Below are 20060 nucleotides of genomic sequence, written 5' to 3'. Positions count from 1 at the left end.
GGTCGTTTGGCCAGGAGACCTGATCTGTGGGAGCAGAGGGGGAAGGGAACTTTGAGTGAGGCCGAGGCCATTGGAGGCCCTCTGATGTTCCCTGCTACCAAGACAACACTGCCTATTGAATCTTAATCTCAGGCTTTCCATCACAGTGGACTCTGATATCTAGACATCAATTTCAACCTGGGACTGAGACTTTTAAGGATTAGGACAGGTGCTTCTCTAGGAAGTGAAATTGTCACGTGACCAAGAGGGGGAGTTGGTCTTCAAAACCAAAATGTATCAACTGTCATTGATGGTCACTCAGTTGATCCCAAGGGAATCCTGAGGTAGCCAAGGGGTAGAAGGAAAGGCTGACGTCCTCCAGCACCATGGAATCTGGCAATGGACTGTGGATAGAAGCAGCCACCCCCACCTGCAGGTTGGATATGCAGACTTTGGCTTCAGCCTGTAGCAAGAAGGCCTTGGTAACTACATTGAGCTGGTGGGGGTATCATGACCCGAGGAACAGCAGACAGCAGGACATGAAGGCTCAGAGTCTGTGAGAGACTCCGTTTCCAGGAGAGCCCAGTGCATGGCCAGCAATTGCTTCTTTCCTGGTCTATAACCCAGGGCCAAGGAGGGCCATTACTTGCATTGGGAGTCCATGGACAATTCCAGGGACTCCAGGAACCTGGAGAGGTAGTTGCTAAAGCCTTTTTACTTGGAGCACTAACGGGTGATTTTTTCTTTTTTAAGATTTTATTTATGTATTTGAGAGACAGTTGGAGCTGGAGGAGGAGGTCAAAGGGAGTGGGAGAAGAAGCAGGCTCCCCACTGAACAGGGAGTCCCCTGCCAGGCTGGATCTCAGGACCCTGCGATCATGACCTGAGCCAAAGGCAGACGCTTCACCAACTGAGCCAGCCAGTCGTCCCCTCACAGGTGTTTTGGACAGATCCTAGAGCCTTTTGTTGAGGGGAGCCCCACCCAGCATGGGCTCATTGACAAGTAACAGCCTAAATGGGCTTATGTAAAATTTATAAACAAGGAATATGTTGCCTCCAGAACCAAAAAAAAAATACTGACAGACTTTGAACTTGTACGTCCTTCTTTGTTTCTAAGGATTTTATTTGGTTACTTGAAAGAGCCCGAGAGTGAGAGTACAAGGGGCTGGTAGGGGCAGAGGGAGAGGGAGAAGCAGGCTTCCCAGTGAGCGGGGAGCCTGATGCGGGGCTTGTTCCCAGGACGCTGGGTTCGTGACCTGAGCCGAAGGCAGACGCTTAATGGACTGAGCCACCCAGTGGCCCCTGCACCTGTATGTCCTTAACAAGTGTGTCAAACAGATGTCCTCACGTAGGTAGTCGTAGATGTGATGTCATACCTATGTTCCTGGAGAAAGACGGGTGCAGGAAGATCCTGCCCACAAAGATGCCTGTGATAGCAGAGAGGCTTGGGTGCCCTGTGCTTAACAAGGTAAAATGTGTCCCCTTCAAAGTCAAGGCACATTTGACTGAGAGGATGTTGAAATACGCATGGAACAGAACATACTGACCAAATCTATATTAGCAAAATATTCCCCATCGTTAAATTTGTTGGGCTCCCTTGTGTTTTTTTAAAGATTTTATTTCTTTCTTTGAAAGAGAGAGACACTTAGTGCACGAGCCCAGTGGGGGGGGGGAGGGGGGACGGAAGGGCCGAGTGAGAGAATCCCAAGCTGACTCCACCCTGAGCACGGAGCCTAACATGGAGCTGGATCCTATGACTCTGAGATCATGACCTGAGCAGAAAGCATAGCCCACTGACCCACCCAGGTGCCCCTAGGGGTCTCAAGGTTTTAAGGGGACCAGGATTTATTTTAATCAGGTATGATAAGTCAGGAAGATATAGAAGTAGCTGTCACAATGGAAGAAGTTTTGTAGATTTACAGATCCCAAGAAAGGAGGTTCTGAGAGCCATGGAGGGCCACCTGGGGAAGCACCAGGATTGGTCAGGAGAAAGAGGGAGTGAAGGGAAAATGTGGGCAAGACCCTTTATTGTGGTTTCCATGGGAAGGGACAGGTGAGGCAGGATAAGCACATTTAAGACTGGCTAGTTTGAATAATTTCAGTGGGCTCCAGGGCATAGTGGTGTCTGCAGTAGTCTGTCCCTGCCCTTGGGGTGATCAGGGCAGGGCATAGTGGCCCAGAGCTTCTTAAGAGGAGGTGGTTGGGGGGTAAGGGTTCTGTACTGGTTGGTTTAGATGTGAAAGGTATGCTCACAGGCAAGTTGTTGACTTTTTCTAAGAATTAAGTAAGCCTGCCAGGGACAGTCCCTCCAAAGTCAGCAAGGCCTGATGTCAAAGCATTAAATACAGAAGCTAGAAAATATGGTTATTTTACTAGGTATAACCATAACTGGAGCCCTGGTATTGAGTCCATGAAGGTTACCCAACTGGTACATCTTAGCAGACATTAAAGTTAATTCAGAACCCATGTTTTAGAGGGCCAAAAGCCAATTGACCTCCTTTTATCTTTTGCCATATAAATCATCTTAGTAAATTTTGGATTTTTTTTTTTTTTAAGGTTTATTCCTTCATTTGAGAGAGAGACAGCAAGCAAGTGTGAAAGAGCAGGAACCAGGGGGAGCTGCAGGCAGAGGCAGAGGGAGAAGCCGACTGACTCCCCTCCAAGCAGGGAGCCTCTCATGGGGCTCAATCCCAGGACTCTGGGATCACGGCTGGAGCCGAAGTCAGACGCCTAACCATCCGAACCACCCAGGCGCCCCTGTAAATTTTGGATTTCCAATTGGGCCCAATTGTGAACCTATGTTGAATTAATTTGGGGGGTTCCTCTTCCTGTATCCAGTTTTCTTTCTTCCATTCCTCCTTTTCTTGGGTTTGTTTGGTCCTTGATATATGGTTGGGTTAGGGAGTGTCTTTTTACCCTGTTCATCTTTCTCCGTTTTTTCTTCCAGAGAGTCTCAAATCAGCATCATCAGGGTTGGAGCCTCTGTCGTGGCAATGGTCGTATGGTCTCAAGTCTCCTGGCGTAAGTCAGGGTGTGAATTGATACCCTCACTGTGCCACAGGGGTGCCACGGATGTTTCCCCCATAACCCTGAGGATGGCGATCTTGTGCCAAAGAGGTTTAGGCAGTGGAGTGGTAAGTGAAAGAGCACAGGACCCACAGCGCAGACGTTGATAAAGCCAAACCACCTTCTGCTACAGCCCTACCTTCTCTCAGTGTGGACTGCTTCCCCTCCCCCCTTTTCCCACTCTACAGATTCCCTCAGGAGACTATTTCATTTCTAGCCCCATAAAGTCATGGGTTTTTGTTTCTGTCTCCAGCTATTCAGACATGGTGCACATGTCCTGGGTGTTTATGGGGAAAGGGAGCCGGGTGGGTCGGCCCCACAGATGACTGTCCTCTTCCTGCGGGCATGCCAGTCCATCTCCCCAGTGTTGGAGTCCACAGCCAGGAAGACCATTTTGTCCATGGCCAGAGTGGGAGCCTCAAGCCCCTGGATCCAGAGATGAGTCCCTGGACGCGCTGGGAAGCAACAACACTAAGAGAAAGCAAGTGTGTGGAGGAGGGGTTTTGCACTGGGAGAGAAGTGGAGCACCAAACGGCCGACCCTCCACTTTTGTGTTTCTCATCAGCTCCTGGGCCCTGGGCTGCCATGGATGTGTGCCTCAAAACCCTGAGGGCTCCGGAGGACACACGGTAACAGGGAGAGGAGCGGCAGCTGGGGAGATGGGCAAGGCCACTCGCGTTGCCTGAACCACAGTGACTCAGGAGAGAGTCTGTTTCTGAAATGTCCCAGAAGTATTCCTATTCTTGCAACAAGTTCTCTAACTATTGCTTCATGTTCTTCAGTGTACTCTAGGTTCCCTAATGTGCTCAGTGATTTCATTCAGTGCATTCCTGCAGTATTGGTCTCTTTTGTTCCTAGCCACTGGGGGAGGACACTTCCAGGAGGCATACAGGACTCCGGGTTTGCCTTCAGTCCAAACAAGTGCCAATAAATATTTTCAGTTGGCTCCTTTCAGACCTAGGGTCCTGGATTAAAACCAACCTATGGTTTGGAATTGTCATCTTGTTTTGGATTCTGTACTTGCTGTCTCTCAATCCTCTGTAGAAACACTGTCTCCAATGAAGTGATGCTGGCTCACTGGTCTCAATCTTGAGCAGATACAGACTTCACATGGGAAGTTCGTGAGAGTTTCTCCCATCTAACCCTCCCTGTTCCTCAAGTGTCACTTGAGTAGTTTCCAACCGCGATGCACATTCCCTCCAACGTGAGACATGCCGATCTGAAAAAGCTTTGCTGGCACTCAAACACAAAACCACTAAATACAAAGAACTTGACTGTTGATCAGGAAGCCTTCCGGGGACACCTGGGCGGCTCAGTCGATTAAGCGTCTGCCTTTGGCTCAGGTCATGGTCCCAGAGTCCTGGGATTGAGTCCCACATTGGGATCCTTGCTCAGCGGGGGCCTGTTTCTCCCTCTGCCTCTCTGTCTCTCTCTCTCTCTCATACATACATACAAATAAATAAAATCCTAAAAAGAAAAAGAAATTCTCCCAAGGAAACTTTTTTAAAGTTTTTATGTACAATTAGTCCACATACACTATGATAGTCATTTCAGGTGTACAATCTAGCGCTTCAACACTTCCAGGCAACACCTGGTGCTCATCACAAGTGCATGACCTAATCCCTATCACCTATTCAACCCATTCCCCCAAACACCTCCCCTCGGTAACAACAGCTTGTTCTCTATACTTAAGAGTGTTTCTTGCTTTGACTCTTTTTTCTTCTCTTTGCTCATTTGTTTTTTTTTTCTTTAGAAACTCCACAGATGAGTAAAATCATACAGTATTTATCTTTCTCTGATGTATTTTGCTCATCAAAGCAAATCTTGATCAGAAGCAGGAAGGGTGTTACACAAATACAATGAATCGTGGAACACTACATCAAAAACTAACGTACTGTATGGCGACTAACATAACATAATAAAATTTTTTAAAAAGCGTCATTTTGAAAACTCATAACGGGAAAGGTCACAAAACACAGGCAGGAGGTTTGGGCAGGGGGAGCCCTCACACACTACCACTCCAGATCCAGTGGGGACCCAACAGGAAGACATGGACTTGACCGCGCACACGGATACGCCACTATTCCAGCTAGCAGAACTCGATTCTCACCTCTCTATGCCCCCCCCACCTCCTCCAACAGGACTCACCCATGAGAAGCTACCACACTTGGAACTACCAGATGCCGCCAATGGCCCTTTGGTTCTTAACAGCCTTCCAAATTGCCCCCTTTCCTCCTGAAAACAGTGAGCCTCTCTGATAGTCCCCAGTGTGCCTGAGGTTTCATCACAGCTTCTCTGTCCTACATTCAAGTCTCTTTCCTCCCAAAGAAACCCGACAGTGGCTGATAATTCCCTGAGAGTTTCTCCCTTTAAGGTTACACACTGGACGGGACTTTGTTTTTACCTGGGGCTCTGGTCGGTTCCAGCAGAAATCAGACAGTGGGATCCCAGCTCATTCTTCTAGAAGGTCCTGAGAGTCAGCAGTTAGTGTGTTCACCTCCCAACTAAATGCTGCTCCCCTTCCTCTTCATTGGAGTCAGGATTTCTCCCCAGAAACCAGCCTGCATGTGTAACAAAACCACCACAGCATCTCTGACGTGGCGTCGCGGGACCCCTCAATCCACGGACCCCTGAGGAAAATACCTCTGGTTCAAATACCCTCAGGGAACATAAGGACCAAACCAGGGGAACAGCCCCCAAAATGCAAGCGACTGTGCTGCTCACCTACCAGCAGGTCCTGGGAAGCCGCCCAGAGCCCCCTCCTCAGCACTCAGCCAACAAGGCTGCTTCTCCGTCGCTCCTCAGGAGGCACCAAGTTGCTGCAAAGGCCCCAGGTTCTCCCCAGGGCGGCGGCAGAACTTGCTGGTAAACGCAGCTCTGGCTCTCGGAGGGCTAGTGGGTCCTCAGGGGGCAGCAGCAACCTCTCCTGCCCTGAGCTACCCTGGCTCGGATAACGCCATGACGTCTTCTGACAGCAGGCAGTTGCTGCGCGCGCGGGGACACCGCCCCCTCCCGGTGGAGGTGCGCGCGCGCCCTCTGCTGGCCGCACTGGGAATCCCTACAATGCTCAAAGCCAGGGCCCCTCAGCTGCAGGCACAGAGCATGCTCAGGTCCAGCCAAGCCATCTCTCTCCATGACAGATCCTGAGGCTCGGCCCCACAACCCCATGCAAAAGGGGGTGTGCCCATCTTCCCAAGTGAAACGGCCTCTGCAAAGCTCAGCCCTAGGAAGGTTGGAGCTTTGGGCTCAGGGAAATCTGATCACCGGCTTTCCCACCTTCTCTGGTCCCAATGCTCAAAGCACCTACATCGACCTCCTCCACCCTGGTCCATGGTCCACTTCCATACACCTAGACCAGCAACCTCTTGTCATCCTTGAAATTCCTCTTCGTCTCTGCTTCTCTCTACCCTGTGTCTCTCTCTTGGTTCCTCTCGCTTTCTAGGACTTGCCCAATCCCCCCACCACTCACTCAGCATCTCTCTCCCTGACAGTCTCTTTCCCTCTCTCCCCAGGCCCTCGGGCCTTCTGCTCTGTGCAGCCCTGTCCAAGACCACAGGGAACCACCTCTCCTGTCTCCCCCTCTCTCCTGCCATCATTCGGCCCAGACCCCGCTCACAGGGCATGGCAATCCCATTTTCAAAGGCTGCTCAGGCTGACCTTGACCACAGCAGTGCACTTCCCAGCCACTCCTGGGAAGCATGTGGACAGACAGACCTGGACACCTCGGTGGCCCAGCCACGACCCCAAAGCTACTGGGGGATGGCTGCTTCCACAAGCCGGGAAGGAGGAGGGCTTTGCAAGACCCAGGAGTTCTGGTGCAGAATGGATTGGAGTACAGGACCTAAACAGTGACAGAAGCATACACCCAACTCCTCCTGTGTGGTGAGGGAGGAATGGGTCCCCTGTCATTGGCCTCTGCCCTGCCCATCCCTCAACAAGGAAACTGGGGGAGGATTATGGGGCATCGTGGGTCTTACCAAGAAAACTGTCACCATCAGCCCCGCTCAGAGCCCACCTGCTGTTGGGGGGCAGCTGGTGAGGTGAAACCAGTGCACACAATCTGGATTAATGCAGGGCCTCCTCACCGGTCTCCCAGGGCCACTAGGGATGCTTCATTCATTCCTCACCATCACAACAGACCACTGCCTGGGGACAGACACCTGTCCTGCTCATCACCACACACCCCCTAAACGAGCAGGCGCCATGTGCTCGAGAGTATCTAGCACCAGAGTTAATACAACCACCAACAGACTTAAATACATGTTGTGTCCGCCTCCCCAGAAGGATTTCTTACGCCCCTTGCAGTGAAGATACCACAAAGGGGAATCTTGCTACTCTCCTCCATCACCACCATTGCTGCCGGTTTGTTTTCTGTGTGTACGGGCCTCACACTGTGCACTGGAAGGGGAGCGACTGCAGGGCCTCCTGATGGCAGACGCTGACACAGAGACAGAGCCGTGAAAGGTTTATTTGGGGGATCCCAGGAGAGACAGAGCACAGGGGACAGGATGGGCAGGGACAACACTCAGGACATTAGGCTGATCTGACAATTTTCTAAATATATGCACACACAGCCTGGTTGTTACTGCTCAGGGACGTCTTCAAATATCAAATGTACTGTCCTGTAAGGCAGATAGATTTGGGTTAGTACACTGTGACCTTATGTTTTCCTAAATGCATTTGCTTCCTCTGGTATATCTGAGGCCTTGAATGAACACCTGAGTGTGTGGCTGCTTCCGTGAGTCTGTATGTAATAGAAAATAATTGTCTTCACATCTCAGATATAAATCTCTGCATGGACATGTTCTCAGAATGATCTTTTACTTCATTCTCGGCTAGGACCTAAAATTTAATAGAAAAAAAAAGGGGGTCTTTGCCTTATTTTTGAAATGAGGATGCCAATCTCTGGGCTGAGGTGTTATACTCTCAGTGTAATGTTGTGGACTTAAATGAACATCTTTTGATGATCATCTGATGGAGCTATTTTCATGTAAACAGTGAGAAGGGGGAGTGGCCAACAGCCCAGATATTTTGCATATTCTTTCTCTTTTTTTGAGATAGAGAGACAGAGACCAAAAAAGGGCAAATTTGTGCTGGAAAGGCGGCGGGGGATGGGGAGTGGGGAGGAGAGAAATTCCTAGATAGGCTCCACACTCAACGCCGAGCCTGACTTGGGGCTCGATCACAGAACCCTGAGATCATGACCTGAGCAGAAATCAAGAGTCCGATGCTTAATCGACTGAGCCACCCAGGGGCCCCTGCAGATTCTTTATGTACTTCAACTCCTATTCTTCTAATGACCTCAGAATCCGACAGGCTCCCCTTTCACAGATAACAAAGCTGAGGCTCTGAGTAGGCCCCACGGAGAGCTGGCATTCGGGCAGGAACACAGGTAAATCCGCAGGATACTGTGACCAAAGTTCAGGGAGATGCAAAGTGCAGGCAGAGCGGTGACTCAGAGGCAGAGGCGTAGTGACAGGGATCCAGCGAGGGTGGCTCCTGGTCAATCCTGAATTCCCCACCAAGAGTCTGACTCGGGCTGAAGGCCAAGGCAGCCACTCTGCTGATCTTGGTCCCGTCTTCACTTTTTCTCACTGGGGCCCACAAACTCAGGCAGACAAGAATCCCCAAAGGAACCAAGTTCAATTTCCCAAGTCTCCACCACATTCTTTCACCCAGTTCAGAACCTTCAGAAATTCAGAGGAAACAATCCTTATAGATTAGGAACGAACAGCTTTATGGCAACAATGACGTTCTGATACAAATAACTGCATTATCCACGCTGTGTGACGGACACAGGCAGCAACCCGGTGTGGATCTCACGGTGTCCTCACACTCACTGCTCAAGCTGCTGGCCTGCAGGAACGGCCTCCGCTCTACCCGAGAGAGGCCCATCCACTCCCCTGAGCACCTCCATCCTTCTCATCCACAGCCTCCTGTTTCTAGTGACTCATGGCTCCCTCTCTTGTCCTTCAGATGCATCGCTGGTGCTTCCCTTATACGGAACACAACATCTATGTCGTTTAATGAGTGTGTCCCTCGCTGCTCTCAGACCCCTGAAATTCCCTCCTCATCCCTCCCAGAGCACAGAATATGGTCTCTGTACAGTGTGCATGCGCATACCTGCTGTGCCCAGCTTTTGGAGAAGAGCGGCTCTCCTTCACCACAAAGGGCCCTGCCGACCACCTCAGTGTGAGTGAAAGACAAAGTCCATCAAAGGCGTCTCCTGAGCAACCTGAAGAAAGTGATCCTGTCCTTAGCAACATTCACTCTCCCATAACATGAGAGGCCTGCATGCAGGACTGCTCTTCCTTATGGAGGATGCCCCAGCGTCTGCATCTGACCCACGTCAGAGAAAAGACGGAAGACCATCCCACTGGAAGTGACTGAGCAACATTCCAACAAACCGTCTACACCTGCCTCCAGCATCTGCCACTGTTTCTCATTCTCACCTCCCTTACCGGACAAGAGGCTTTCCCACAAGTATCCACTGACTGCCGAGGACAAGGGACAGACCCCTACCCTGATGATTAATCAAGGCACCATAGCCCTGCTTCAGGTGTTTCTATAACTAAGGAAATGAGAGCTCAAACTCAACACGCTGAAAACAAAGTGAGAGGTGTGTTTCATCCCACCCAGAACAACAACTGTGGACTCTGGACGTGCCCGACGGTAAGAAATATATGTCTGCCATTGTGCGATAGAGACGCTTCCTTCCCAACGACGGCACCGCCCCCCCCCCCTCAGTGTGTGCAAATAGCCAAGCACAACACCTGTATGTCCTGAGAAACCTCAGGATGTTACAGCGCCCCCTGGCGGTTTTCCCCTCGCAATGTCAAGGCCTCAGCACAAACTCAGCCTTTGCCCCACCAACTCAATAAGAAAGAAGACAATACACATTGTAAGTCAATTCATACGATTCATATCATCCCACCCTGTGCTGTAGGTTCGGGTGCAGGGTAAGGACGCAGAGACCACTGGGTGGGTGGAGGGAGGTGTGCCCCAGGGCCCCAGGATGGTGATGAAGGGGGATCCGTGGGGTACGGTGGACCCAGTGGGCCGGGTACAGGAGGGGGTCCTCTTGCATCCACAGGGTTCTGCAGAACAGAAACCAAAGGAATGTTGCTATGACAGACAGAAGCAGAACCCCCACCAACCTGAAACCCAAAGAAGCAGGGGTCAGCACCTGGCCCTCTCTTCACCCTGAGCTTCCAGGGAGCAGAGCACCAGTGCCACTAAACCCTAGTCCCCCTCTTGGTGCCACCACACACTCAGGGACCAGGGAAGGAAAGAACGTAGTGTCCCCACACATCACCATCCATGTCTGAGAAGGTGGGACGTCAAGTCGTCTTCTCCTACCAGGTGACCAGAGGCCACAAGAAACGGCCCATAAGCAGCATATGCCAGACAGGCACGCATCTGCGTCCAGGCCCACTCTGATCCCCTCGTCCAGTGTGGCCCCAGAGGCTTGCCATGTGACTCAGTGAGAACAAAAACAGGCTGAGAAGTCCGGAGAAGCCCAGTGTCCACACGTGGAATCACAGCCCCTCGTGGGTCCAACTGCTTCCCACCAGCACCCGCCTGACCCTGCTCCGCTTCCCTCCCTGACAAAGGGGTCTTCTTCTACTCTCCCAAGTGCTGTCCATGGCCACAGACACCGCTCAGGAGACAGGAGTTTCTGGAGTCCTGCAGCGGACCGGGAAAAGTGCTGAGAAGAACACGATCCCGAGGAGTTCGTGAGACCCAGCTCTGTGGATCTGCGTCACCGGCATTCCGATGCTCCTCAGCTCAGGCACAGAGCAAATGCGTAGTCGTAGTCCTTGGCGCCGAGAACCACTGAGGGGCCGATTCTGCATCCCCGGATGCAAACCAATGTGTCTGGAGAGCAGGCGTCACCCTCCCAGGATGGATCAGGAGAGACGCTATCAGTTGGCACAGCCACCAAAGCGCATCAGAACCCGCTCACGGGAGCACGACTGAAACGTGTGTGAGCCGTGGGCCCTGCAGGGAGTCACCGGGATTCCCTCTTCACGGCTGTGCTCCGGGGGGCGTTTTCTACCACACACCTGGCCCCTGGCAGAGTTCACCTTCATCTCACCCAGGGTGCAACTGGAGGGATTCCGGGTCGCGTCTTCACCCACACAGATGGAACGCACGTGAGGTCGCAGCTCACCTTCTCCACCAACACTCACAGCTGCCCAAAACACGTGGCACAAAGTGTGAGGCAGGGCATGGCTTTTCCCGTTTCCAGCTGTGAGGATTACCGCAGACATTCTCCCAGCTTAGTCTCCTGACCTGAAAACCAACACCACTACCGCTCTCGCGGGAAAGCAAACTGCAAGGAGTCAGCGGGACTGGCCGACTTCAGTGTGGAGTGACATATTGCTCTCCTCCGGAGTTTACACACACACACACACACACATGCAGACACACACACACACACACAAGGGCAGGGTCCTGCTCTCCTTCATTTCTAAGCACCTGGAGCTTCAGGACGCCCCGCGGAAGGTGATGATTTGGAAACAGAGAAGTCTGTAGGCTCCGAATGAAGACTTGGCATATTGAAAGGTCAATGACACCACACACAGATCCCAGGACATACCCAATAGACACAGGTCAGGACAGGGTGCTGCCCAGACAGGAACAGGATTCCAGAAATGGTTACAATTGAGGAAAGACACAGTATTTACCTGGTCCTTCTGTGGGACCTTCTTGGGCGGGGTGCCGCTGTTGTCCCCTTGAGTGCCACAGGTTTCTGAATACGGCCGAAGCCCTACAAGGGACGGAGGTGGATTCAGACTGGCCTTGACCATGCAGGATGGAAGCCAACCCTCTACACCTGCCCCACCCTGTTCCACTCTCTCCCACTCCCACATCCCTTCCAGATTCAGAGCGTTTCTCACAGGTCTCCTCTCACCCCTGTGGACAAAGGAGACACAAGTCCCCCACACCTGAGGATGTGATCAGTCCACCCAGTGACAGATGTTTTCAGAGCTAATGAATAACACTGGACAACTGGGGCCTCCACAAGTCACAGTGACTTGAGGTTGTGCTTCATCCATCCCAGGGCCCAAAACATTGTGTCTGGGCAGTGCCCATGGGCAAAGCTTTTATGTCTGTCTTTTGCAAACTGTCACTTTTCTTCTCGATGGCGGACACCTGCTGCCCATTTCTGTAGGGTGAAACAAGACAGTCCATGAAATGGATGTCCACAGAAAGGTGAGGAATGCTACTATGTCCTCACTCAGGTCGATCCTTGCATTGCAAAGCCTTCTGGTACCTCCTCTACATCTTCTCCACCAACTGAAGTACTTAAACTATGAATAGGCTTTACGATTCAGGTCATCCAATTCAGATCATCTTACCATGTGTAGCAGGAACGAGCTGTGCTTGAGGCCCCCATGTCCACCCATGTGGAGGAGGTGCAGGTGGCCCATAGCCAGTGAAGCCTGGTAAACCCTGCCCCATGTGGTAGGGCATATGGGGGGGCCTTGGGGCATGAGGAAACCCTCTCACATCTGTACCGACCTGCAGAACAGAGGAGAAAATATTTGGGCAAGACACACAAAAGTTGCAACACCAAGAGCTGAAACCCAAGAGAGCTCTCAGCATCCTGCTCCTTCTCCAATACCATGTTCCAGGAGAGCCACATCGTGCTAGAAAACTTTATCCCTCCCAATAGCTGCCTACTATAATAAGGGGGGTGGGGTGAGGAAGGAGAATGGATGTTACAGGAATAACCTACTGTCACCAAACATCACTACCCATGTCTGCCAACGTTCACTACCAAGAAGTAGTGTCTTAAAGGGTGAAAAGGGATCACTGGAAACGAGTAAAGCAGCCCACACTCCAGACACGGAGGCATTGACATCGTGGACAACACTTCATCGTTCCTCTTCAACCACCGCAGAAGATTTGGGTTTGTTAAGAATAGACAGAATGTGGGGCGCCTGGGTGGCTCAGTTGGTTAAGCGTCTGCCTTCGGCTCAGGTCATGGTCCCAGGGTCCTGGGATCGAGCCCCGCATCGGGCTCCCTGCTCAGCGGGCAGCCTGCTTCTCCCTCTCCCACTCCCCCTGCTTGTGTTCCCTCCTCGCTCTGTCTCTCTCTGTCAAATTAATATTTAAAAAAAAAAAAAGAATAGGCAGAATGTGGTGAAACTGAATGCCCTTTCTCCACAAGGAATCTGAGCCACTCGAGGTGAATCCCTTGCCCGCAAAGCCCCTGACTGTCCCCACCTGCCTCACTTCCTGACAAAGCGGTCTTCTACTCTCTGCAGTTTCTGTCCAGGCCACAAAGACCCTTGAGGAATTAGGGGCCTGTGGTCTGATAGTGGACCTGGAAAAGGGTTTTCCCAGAGGAACATGATACCAATGGCCCTTATTTACGTGCAGCGGCTGTGTTTATCTTAAAACACAGTCTTCGGAATTTTCCGCACACTGAGTTCCAGAGCAATTTTGTCCAGTGGGAAATTAAGATGGGAAGGCTAAATAACAGAATTCACAAAAATGTTTATGTTTTCTCATGGACAACTCCAGAACGTGTGATGAGAGAAGAAACCAGCTCTCACAGTGACATAAGACCAAAAAGACCTGCTCCTAGAAGCCCAACTGAAGGGCTTGTGAGGCCCGGGTCATGCAGCTAATCACCGACATCCCCCCTTCAGATCGTGTGGGCCAGTACACCCAACAGCTTTGGAAATTCACAACAGTCGTCGAAAGGGTACAAGTAGAGGGATTCTGTACAGCATTTTTACCAGCAGAAGTCAAACAGGGATGACTTACGAAACTTGCCCTATCTAAGAACATGCCAAACTGCAAAACAGGCAATATAAAATGGAGAGAGAGTTTCCCCTAGTTTCCAGTTGTGAGGATTACCACAGACCTTGTCCCAGGTAAATCATCTAACCCCAACATGAACACTACACCAATCGCACCTGATCGTAACCTACTGACTGGCAGTCAGGCCGGCCAGAGACTTCACTGTGGAGTGACGTGTCATCCTCCTCGAGCTAAGTCCCCGCCCGGGCACTGTGGGTGGGCAGGGGTCGACTCACACACACACTCACACACACACACACACACACACACACACACACACACACACAGTGAGCGCCCTGCCATCCTTCACCTCTAAGCACCTGTGGCTTCAGGAGGTGCCACCGAAGGTGAGGATCTGTAATGGAGAAGCCTGTCAGCCCCTGGGTGAACTGCTTGTATTTTGAAAGGTGAACGACACCACAGACAAACCCTAACCCACCCAACAGACACAAGGCCAGGACAGGGTGCTGCTCAGAAAGGGAGAAGTTTCCGGAACACCTGGTAGAGGCCACGGTAGTTACCTTGCTCATCCCTGGGTCTCTAGGAGGCTCGGTGCCCCTGTTCCCCATGGGAGACGCACCAGTTTCAGCATCAGACCAAAGCCCTAGAACAGATGGAGGTGGATTCAGACCAGCACCGACTGTGCAGAATTCAAACCCACCCTCCAAACCCGCCCCTAACACGTTCCCCTCTGTCCCACTCTTGGGTCCCTTCTCAGACACACAGCATTTCTCAAATGTCTCTGCTGACCCCTGAGGACAAGGGGGAGACCTCTGCCTCTCCCCCTCGAGGATGGGACCACCATCGCCCAGCTTGCTTCAGGTGTTTTCATAGCTAAGGGAACGGCAGTAGACTGCTCTGGGCTCAACCAGCTAAAAATGGAGAAACCCTCAACATGAACGGCATGCATTCTTTTCTCAGGCCGCCAGTTGACGGTTCAATCCTTCAGTCTATAGATGAGGCCTAGCATGTGTGACTGGCTATTACGTAAATATTTAAGAGAAGAATTGGAGTAGACTAATCGTACAGTCAGGAGCAAAGTAAAAATAGGCAGATTGAGAAGTAAAGCTGTGGCTTTATACCGATAACATTAGAGGAGTAAAATGCATGACTTTCACGGATTAATAGACTACTGTCGATGACAAATAAAACAAAAATCAAGGAACCTCCATAAAGAGTAAATAAATGCCATTTTTCTCAATTTTTGTTTTTTTCCAAAAAGTCTTCACCGTTGCGTCAAAGTGGGAAGGGAGCTCGGGCTCACAACTCCTCCAGGCTCAGCTCTGCAGTAGGTGGGTGGTAGAGGGGGTGGGAGGGTCTGCAGTCAGGGGAGGGGCATGAGCTCCACCTGTCACAGGGACAGGGGCCCTGCTGCCGGTGGGCACCTGAGGAAAGCACCCTCCTGTCACCCCTTCAGACGACCTGCTGTCCTTAGGGAGTGCTCGTGATTCTCTCCAGGACACACAGTGATCACCCACAGGAACGGGAAGGACATCGTGTGCTTTCCCAGCAGAGATCAGGCTGCTGCATTTCACAGCACGCTCCCTACCTCTCCGCACACGGTTCTGTGTCTCAGGTCTTCCCGGCATCGGTTCCTGCCTCATGGATCCCTCAGGCAGCGTCCCTCTCCTCATCATGTGCAATCTTGAATACAGAAAAAGAATGGACGTCTAGAAGAATTACAACACCATGTCCTCTACTAGACACTAAACAGCTTAGCCTTGACCCCTCAAGACACCCAGAAAAGGGCACGTCAAACTCGCACACCTGTGTCTCACGTAGGCGTTCTCCCTGCTCTGCTGCACTATCTTCCTCTCCCAAACCCGAGCCTTAGTCTGGGGGAGAAAAACACATCCGCCTTCAGCTGTGCCGGACTGTGCCCCAAACGAAGAGGAGGAAAAAGAAAACACTTACCCAGTTATCTAGAGCACTTCTCTCATGAGCTGCGATCTGAAAAAGTCAACGCACCAAGAGCCCATGTTCAGGGATCTAAGGGCCACTTCCATCACCTGCAGGAGGCGCGAAGGGGCCAGGATGTTGGGGCACAACTCAGGTTACCTTGTGTTTGAAGGTGAGCTCTGCCTCCCGCAGCTGATCTTGCAACGCTCCGACTTCTCGCCTGTGAGTTATAATTGCTTTCGTCAGATAACACCCAATATTGGCTGTGATTTTAAATCATCTGCCCACGTGGCCATTCTCCTCTTATCTGTCCCCTCATACAATTGATCCTGACACAGGAAACACTTTTCACATGGTTATAATGCACAGTAGGATCAAAGCTATTGCTACCTCTTTTCCGTAATCGTTTTTCTTCCCCTGCAGGGTTCAGAGTTGACATAATTTCCTTACCCATTTTCAATCTTTCCCTAATTTATCACATGACAAGTGTGCCATCAAGTGTACTGGGAAACTTCTATCCTCGCCATGGTTCCCAGGGTTGCAGAGACCAGCGCCATCAGATGGCACTACCGGCTTTATGGGTAGGATTCATCCTACGACAAACTGCTTTCCTCAAGATTAGGACAACTGACACCACCCCCAGGGACGATGGCGTGGAAGAAGTTTCCACAGAATCAGGCCAGCGCTGGGGATCAGGACATGTTTAGTAATGAAATGGTTTTGTTCTTTCTAGAGCTTCACTTTTTGTGTCTGGTAATTCTCTCTGGATATGCCTCTGAATTTTTGTTTCTATTACATGGGAATTGAGTCTAAACAATGAAGAAAAGTGAAAAATACGAAGTGAACAGGGATGTCAGGAGCCGCTAATATTTAGTGTCTGAACTCACTTGTACTTGTCCGTTTCTTCTTTGATTCCTTTCAGATTTTCCACGGCAGCTGACAGCTGACTCTCTGTTGCCTCCAGGTCACGGCGGGTCTTTGCGACCTTCCTAAGACAGGAAAGGTATAGACATGGTCCAGTAGCCAAGGTCCAGAAGTTCTACCGTCATTCCTCCCAGCACACTGGATGGCCTAGATTCCAGTGTCCCTCATAAATGCACAGACTGACAACACAAGGAGGGAAATGAACTGAAGGTCCCATTTAGGGTTCAAGAAAAATCAAACTCCGGATGCTGCCAAGTCGTTGCAATCGGAGCTGTCTTTACACTTCTCTACTTCATTATCAAGTCCTCAAGTAACATTGCAGTTTGTGTCCTCTCAGAGTTGGTCTTTTGTCGGAGACGGTGAAGGCTCCTTTCAGTTCAAAGTGAAAAACCAAGCCTGACCAACTATAGGATGAGGCGGGGGACCATCGTTAGTCGTACACCTCCACGGGGAGCCCTGATCCTCAGACCAAGGCTGTGCCTGACACGATGAACCCGAAAGGAAGCCTTCCAGAATATGGCTTCATCAGCATGGCAACTCACTCCCAGACATCTCTGGGTCACCAACTACAACCCCCGCCTCCTCCTTTGAAGAGGCCAATCTTAGTGCCGGCAATATGTCCTCAAGTGTAAAAGGCTGTGAACTGTCACATAGTCAGTGTGTTCTCTCCACGCAACAGATTTCAGATGGAAAACTATCAACTGCATGGAGTCAACCGACTTGAACAAGACTGAGTTCACTGATAGTGAAGGCAGCAACGTGCGATGCTTAGAAAGGCTGGTTTGCTGTGTTGCCCTCAGAGTCTTTTGTTCATGGTGTTGATTGAAAGCGTTTCAACAGGACACCTGATTTACTCAAGATCACATGCAAAAAGACTCTTAGAAACGGAGTCAAAAGCTCCAGACAGAGAAAGACACATGCATTTGCTTCTGGTCTCTCAGGCAATCCTTCAGCAAATGCTTTCTGGAGCGGCTGTAATGGAGTGGCTCAGTTGTAAAGTGTAGAAGACAGAAAGGTGGTCAGGACACTGTACCCACCCCCAAAAGAAATTTCCAATGAACAGAACCAGGATGCCAATGACACAGAGCAGGCCCCACCCCCGCTGTGGGAAGGAATAACACAAAGCTGAGTGTCCAGGGAAGACAGGGAACAGTTTTGCTTTTCAACGTGAATGAGGGACTCGAAGGTCCTGATCTCCTCCTGAGAAAATCAAGGAAACACTGGACAAAAGAGCAAACTCGTGAGTGAATGCACCCAATTTCTAAAGAGTACATGAAGAAACACGAGAACCAGATGGAGAAGAAGGAAGCCTAGGAGAAGGCCAGCCTGGCAGTGGGAGCCAATCTCGCCAGGACACATCAATACATTCTGGAACAGGCAAGTGAACTGGAAAGAAGCTGAACAACTTTATGGGCATGGGCTTAGAAGGAAACGAGTCAAGTTCAGGGTCAGCCAGCAAAGGTGAGCGCTAGTGAACCCGCAGGCTTTGGCTGGGACCCAGGAGAGTTCCACCTAAAAAAATCAGCTGGATGGGAAATACCCTGGCCTTCTTAGGGACTGGGCTACAGTGAATGATGTCAGTCGTACACTGGATGAAGGGATCCAGGACTGCTGGAGCCCCAACCCACTTTCCACAAAGAAACTCCCAGTGTCTCTGCAGCAGGACAATTCCATTTTTCTATCCACATTATTGACCCAAGTCTCGTACTGAACCAAAAGTGACTGAATTCAGGGCTAATAAGAACATGGGATGACACGGAAACCAAAAGGACAATGCAGACAGACCCAGAGGGGATCCAGGTATCAAAGTTTTTAATGATGGTACCTTCCCTCTTCTACTCCAAGGAGTCACACAACAAGCGTGACAAGCAGTTAGAACACACAGGGAAATGCAGGTCACACACATCAAGGCAGGAAGGGCAGGCACTATCCTACAGAATGCATTTGGCAAAAACACTCTAGAGCCAATTCTAAAAGAAATACAATTATCTAGACTGGCCGTCACAGAAATTCATACAATAGTATCTGTGGCAATTCACACAAGAATAGCTTACTCTTCGGCAGCCACTCGTCTCTGTTCAGAGAAATCCACCACGATACCCACTTTCCTCCTCAGGAGTTTCAATTCGGCTTCTTGAGTGGTTTTCAAAGAACTCAGGGCATTGCCATGGTCTTCCATCCATCGTTGATATTCTGGAAAGGATGAGTTTTCTTTTGTGTGTGTATGTGCACATGACCTGAGAACTTCGGTTTGATAGGGAAAGGAGAAGGGCAAGACCTTGAAGGCAGGAAGGCATTCTTTCCCTTCCCAATGCAAACTCATTGCCACCATATGGGGATTTCTTCCCCCAAAATAACATACCCTGCAGTTTTTTGGCCCTAAAGGCTCTCTGCTCTCCATCCTCGGATGCATCCTGGGCCTTTAAGACAGATATGAGAAAAGACATTCAGGAAATCATGATCACACAACAACGTGAGGGCGCCTAACAGGACAGGATCATGCAGTGCAACAAAGAAAGCCCTTAAGGCATAATAGAAGAAGGAGAAAGTAAGCAAAGTGGAAAAGAGTTCAAGTCAAAGAACTCACAAATGACTTTCTTAGTGGCTTTCATTCATATATATATCCACATACATACATATATACACGTCTTCCCCTATTCACATTGAAAATGCTCCGTTTGGCATTAAGAGAGGAAGGGACTGTACAGTCGGGCCAGCCATCGCCCTTCATCGCTCAAGTATCTTGTGGGGATCTGCTACATATCTTGGAGGGCAGGGCTGAATGATGTGATCATTACCTCGCTGTGAAATCAACCATACTTCCTAGTCCTTATAAGAGCAAACCTCATCATGGTGGTTCTAAGTGAAATCCCAGCTCACTGCTCCGTAGGAGTTTCAGTTCCCAGATGCCCACTCTCTACTGTGCTAAACAGCAAGCGAGGATGCTGCACTCACCTCACCCAGTGAACCAAAAGCCTGCCGGAGCCACATTAAGCTAAAACTCAACAGCCAGCTCTTACCACACCCTGATTCTTGACCTTCTTCTCTCTCTCAATTTGCAAGTGAGCCCGTGCCCGACGAAGGGTGTCATTTAAATTTTCATTAACTTCCTCAACCTTTTTGATGTTCTCCTTCAACAAAACATTTTGAATGAGTAATAATAATCCATTCCTTGGGGCACCTGGGTGGCATCCGGGTGGCACAGTCGGTGGAGTGTCTGACTCCTGCTTTCGTTTTGGCTCAAGGCCTGATCTCAGGGTTATGGGATTGACCCCTGCATCAGGCTACACACTCAGCATGGAGTCAGCTTGGGATTCTCTCTCTCCTTCTGTCCCCTACCACTCACTCTTTCTCTCTCTCTCAAATCAGTCAAT

This window comes from Halichoerus grypus, chromosome 6, assembly GCF_964656455.1.
Source record: "Halichoerus grypus chromosome 6, mHalGry1.hap1.1, whole genome shotgun sequence".
NCBI classification, from domain to species: Eukaryota; Metazoa; Chordata; class Mammalia; order Carnivora; family Phocidae; genus Halichoerus; species Halichoerus grypus.
This window is presented reverse-complemented; position numbering follows the sequence as displayed.